Raw genomic sequence first — 6,000 nt, forward strand, 5'->3', positions numbered from 1 at the left:
TAAAGTCATCGAGCCTCATGTGGCTCTTTTCCTTCTCCGAAACCACTTTTCCGTCCTTAAGATCCTTTACACCCTAAGATGTGCACCCTGCTTTCAAAGAGGCGACCTTCTTTCCGACCTTGACAATATCCTCAGGCTCGGTACGAGCTCTCTTTGCAATCTGGCTTTCGACGATCCAGGCTGGACTCAGGCATCCCTGCCTGTGCGCTGGGGCGGCCTTGGTTTGAGATCCTATTCCAATCTTACCCTCCCCGCATTCCTATCCGTCCATCACGCTTCTCGTACTCTCTCAGACATCGTTCTTAGAAACCTCCCCGAACGGAAATTGTCTGAGGTTTACTCTGCTGCCCGTGGTCGGTGGGAGGCTCGGTTTGGTTCGAAGCTGCCCAATTCTCAATCTGTACAGCGTCAATGGGACGAAATCTCTTGTCAGGCAATTTTCGAAGGCCTCCTTCCTGTCTCCAATCAACACCGTGTCGCTTGCCTCCGTGCAGGTCGCTGCGAAGGCAGCGGTGTCTGGTTAAAGGCTCTCCCTCTCCCTTCCATCGGGAACCTGGTGGACAAGGAATGCCTAAGAATTGCAATCTCCCTCCGTGTCGGGCTGAAAATCTGCCAGACGCACAAATGCCGTTGTGGGGGAACTGTTGACGAGTACGGTTTACACCCCCTCGCTTGCCGTCGGAGTGCTGGCCGTGTCTCCCGTCACAGTGAACTCAACTCGATCATACAGAGAGCCCTCGCTTCAGCTGGCATCCCGTCAATCCTTGAACCTGTTGGATTGGATAGAGGGGATGGCAAACGCCCAGACGGCATGTCCACCTTCCTATACGAGCAGGGGAAATCCCTTATTTGGGATTCTACCTGTTCGGACACGTTCTCGCTGGGAAATCTCGCTCTGTCCGCCGCCAATTCTGGGCACGCTTCGAGGCAGGCCGAGGAGCGAAAGATTCTAAAGTACGGCCACCTCTCCAACTCGCTGTTCTTTACTCCAATTGCTGTGGAGTCCTCCGGGATCTTCGGCCCCAAGACACTCCGCTTCCTTCGCTCGCTCGGTCGACGGATTTCAAGGACTAGCCACGATCCAAGAGAGTATTCTTGGCTCCTGGAACGTCTGTTGATTGCTGTGATCCAAGGGAACGGCTTCGCCATTCGCGAGGCTGGCCGGGTGTCTCGTGAGGCCTTTAATTAGCTTAGCTATCTTTTTACTTTTTGCCAATAATATAAACTTCAAAATAAATGAATTCAATAACCGACTTGAAAATCCTTGAACTTGGAAATCCCATATTGAATTTGGAAAATCCTACTTTGAACTTGGAAATCCCATATTGAATTTGGAAAATCCTACTTTGAACTTGGAAATCCCATATTGAATTTGGAAAATCCCACTTTGAACTTGAAAATCCCATATTGAATTTGGAAAATCCCACTTTGAACTTGGAAAGGTATAGAGTCCTCTTAAAAACAGTTGAATACATATAAGTTTGTAGAGCAGTGCTTCCTGAGTGGAGTGCCTGAAATTTTTTAGGGGGTGCCTGGAACGATTTTAAAAATCATGATTACTTTTACAAATATTTAAATGATTTATAAATAAAATATATAGCAAGAAAATTTAAGTACATTTATATTTTTTTAAATATATTTTTGAAAACTCGTGGTTTTTATGTCAACGTGTGACAAAATTCAAAAATGGAATGAAGACTATGTTAACTATGGTTTTAAGAAAATAATCATTGATGGAATCGATCGACCCCAGTGCATCCTTTATGATACAATCTTTTCTAACTCTAATTTGAAACCATCGAAGCTGAACAAGCATTTTTTGGTTATGCACGGGGGAATAAAACGTTCAGGAAATGATTTCGAATGTTTGAATGCTAAAAGGACCAGATACGATATTAAAGGAACGCTTCCGAAGTATGGATTTATTTCCATTGACAAACCGTTACTTTTAGCATTATTCCAAGTAGCATATGAAGTTACAAAATACTATTCCCGAGACTCTTATTAAACCGTGTGCATTGGAAATTGTGAAAACAGTTCTGGGCCCAACTACGGTGGATGTCCTGTTGTCAAGGAGCTTCTTAAAAAGAGATTACCTCGGAAAACTAGAGATCAGTCTACTAAACTGAAATTTGATACGTCTTCCGCAATGAAAATACAAGACAAAAAGATCAAAATAGAACAAAATACCTGGAAAGGATGAAACTTTAGTAAAAGTATAAAATTAGTGGACGCTGAGGTTCAGACCGACGATATCTATGAATACATGTAAAACACTTTGAAAACTGCGACACCCATTATATTTACGCAAAAACCAAAATTAAAGTTGGAACAAAATCGTTGAAGAAAATTTGTGCGAACTAATTACATTGAAAATACCAACATCCCTTGGATGGATATCTGTAGGAGCTATGTACTCCATATCAATGAAGAATTATCTAAATCTTATAGAAGAATTTTTTCAAAACAGTGATAGAGGAATTCTAATAGGAGACCAAAACACACATCGTACGGTTGTGCTAATACAAATTCAGACGGTCATATATTCCTCCGATTATCGAAAAACTGCGGCTTTAGTGTTTTGACCTCACGAGAACCAAACCATTTCTCTTGTTATGGGGAGGATTGTATTGGAGTTTTCCTCGTATCGGCTGATCTTGTTCATCAATGCAGCATACCACCAATTGAGATAAACATTGGTAGTGATCACCTACCTCAATCTTTATGTATGCGAACATCATCTACGACAGTGATTCTCAACCGTGGTGCATGTGCACCATTTTTGGTACATGGAAAATACTCGAATGGTGCATGGAAAAAAAATTGGTACATGGTATTATTTTTTTACTATCAGTAATTAGTACATTACGATGGTTAACCATTATCATTTGATATCTATAAATACTCGTGTCAATCACATGTCTGCTGGTAATTCATGTACGCCTCGGATTTATCGTAAAGAATATCTGAAATATTGATTTATCCCTTCCAATGGAGACAAATCTAGGCCTTTTTGCATAATCTGCAAAATTTCTTTGGCCGATAGTTCAATGAAATTATCAAGATTAATAAACCATTTGAGGACTAGACATCCAAATCTAGTCGGATCTTCGCTTGAATATTTTCAAAATATAAAAAAAAATTGATGAACCTACAACTCTTCAAAAGTTAATCACTCATCATGCTCTTGCGCGAAAAAGTATTCCTTTTAACCTATTTCATAGATGGGTTACTTGCATCCTACAAAATTGCCCATATTGTTGCTAAAAATAATGCTACCCATGATTTGGGAACAAATAATTAAAATTTTATTATGTTTTCCAACAACATATCTGTGGAATCAGGATTTAGCGTAATAAACAGAATATTGAACAATGAACGTAACAAGCTTGATATTTGCTCGCGAGGAGATGTCAGATTATTTTTAACAGGCTTGGACCCTGATATTCAGGAACTAATTAAAATGCATGAAAACCAAGGCTCTCATTAAATAGTTAAAAAAAGATTTTAAGTCAATAAAATTAATTAAAAAATTAAATAAGTCTTTGTTTCTTTGGTACACGAAATAAGATGGTTTGGTACACTGACGTTTTTTTTGGTACACCAAAAAAAAAGGTTGAGAATCACTGATCTACGATATGCTAAGATCTTTTCATCGGATATGATACGTCTCGGACAATCTGGTCTGACTTCGAGATGTCAATAAAAATGCATTTGATACCGTATCCAATAGAAAACATCTCCTCGAATATACAAATTGAAAAAATTGATAAAATTCTCAGAGAAGCTATACTGGATTTTCTTCAAAAATCTTCGGTCAGAAAATACATCATGTCAAATAGTAACAGAAAAACCCTGATAGACGAATCTTTGAGAAAACTTATAAAATAAAAGGGAAACCTTGAAAAGAAGCTAAAACGTGCAATGACTCCATAGATCGCATTCGTCTTCGGGATAAGATTCGTATCGTGAAAACAGAGATAAATGATGTAGCAAAAAAACATTCAGACTTTGCTTGGAACAGTCAATGCTCGAAACTGAATAAGAAAAATTTTTTGAAGGTTTTCAATAGACTAAGTAATATGAAGAATAAAGGAGAAGAGATCCGACTAAAAACAACTAAAGAAATAGCTATTCCGCTCGATGAAGTTCCCTCACATTTGCGAAGACAACTGGCAAAAGTTCAAGAGGTGGATCCGATCGACATGGTTCCGAAAGAATCTACATGTGAGGCACAGAGAAGTCTGCGAGCTAACTTGAATTATACGGGACCACTGTGCAGAGGTATAACGTTGGAAGAAACGTATGCCGCTATTATGAGCTGCAAGAACAATGCACCCGACCATGACTACATTCCAATTACTGTATTCAAACATGCTCCAATTATTCTCCTAAGATACTTGACCGCACTATACAATGCAAGCTGGAGACTTGGATACGTACCGGACTCTTGGAAAAAGTCAATCGCACGTATGATTCCAAAGCCTAGCAGAGAACTATCGGCCAATAAGCCTAATATGCTCCGTCTCTAAAATTATAGAACGGATTGTCTTTGCAAGGCTTTCGAACTTCGTAGAGGAATCAGGTGCACTTACAGCGGAGCAGTGAGGATTCCGACGAAAAAGATCCTGCGGAGATTGCTTCGGAGAAGAAGAAAAAGCATTTTGCTTAGTCTTGCAAACAATATAGCTTTTGACAGCGTATGGCACCTGGGCCTCTTAGAAAGTGTCGCCAGAATCAAACCCGGGTCTAGAACGGTCAATTGGCTGAAGAGCTACCTATCCATGAGGAGGTCATACATACGATGCGGAAACCGTTTGTCGGGATCTGTCGATCTCAAAAGAGGGGTACCTCAAAGCTCGGTCTTGAGCCCTCTGCTTTTTAATATCTACGTTGCTGATATTCCAAAACCGAAAGATCTTACCAGTCGTCTCATGATCTACGCGGACGACATACTACATACTAATGGAGAAAAGACATTTTGTGGAGGAAATTAAAAGGATACGTGACAAGTGTGGTGCAGATCAAAAGGACTGACACTCGCAAAAGAAAACTGCACCGCCACTTGGATTGCAAAACAGGGAGTTAAACGAAAACCGCCGAGAAACCTCCATGGGTTTACAGTAACGGAGAATCTGAAATACCTTGGGGTTGAAGTTAAATCCAAGGGTTCTTACTTCAGATACATCGATTCGAGAAGAAGGAAATGCGTTCAAATTCTCAGGAGCATAATTCACTTCCACCTTTGTCCGGAAACTTTTTATATGTTTATAAAACGTGCGTCGAACCATTGCTTACCTACGGGTTCGAGGAATGGTACCCTACTGCTGAGAGGGATGGCATTATCGCTAAGCTCGAAAAGACGAGACGATATGCTATCAAATTGGCAAATGGACTCCAGCTGGACCAACCCATCCCTCAAGAGATGGAAGACGCGACGGAAACGATTGGAAGTGTTCTTAAGAGTCTTTTCCTTTCGAATCTTGAACATAAAAAAGATGGAAACAACGGAGAAGAGGCATACGTTGTCTCATTAACTTTCTCTCTCTTTTTTCGGCTTTTCCGTTTTAATAAAAAAATTCATTCAATTCAACCCAGTCTTCCCGGGTCGTGCAATCAACCCCTTCTGCAATGGCAAGAACCCTGAATTCCCTACCAAACTGGAACATGTTGGGCTTGATCGTGAAGACGGAAAAAGCCCAGATGGAGTCACCGTTTTTCCATGGATTCTACAGACACGGACAGATTTCCGGGAATGAATATAGTCAACTCGGCAAACAGTCCAGGGTCAGCCGCTAAAAAGGCTAAAGATCTTAAAATCTTGAAATACTCTAACCTGTCGGACAACGTGATCTTTTCCCCAATCTCCGTATAAACATCCGGAGCCATGACCAACAAATCTCTGGAACTCGTTGGGAGAATCAGACAATTGATCTCAAAAAGACGACGAAAGCCTCGGGAGAAGCAATGGCTGGTCCAAAGAATCTCCATTGCGATTCT

This window comes from Octopus sinensis, unplaced genomic scaffold (genome assembly GCF_006345805.1).
Source record: "Octopus sinensis unplaced genomic scaffold, ASM634580v1 Contig18749, whole genome shotgun sequence".
Lineage (NCBI taxonomy): Eukaryota > Metazoa > Mollusca > Cephalopoda > Octopoda > Octopodidae > Octopus > Octopus sinensis.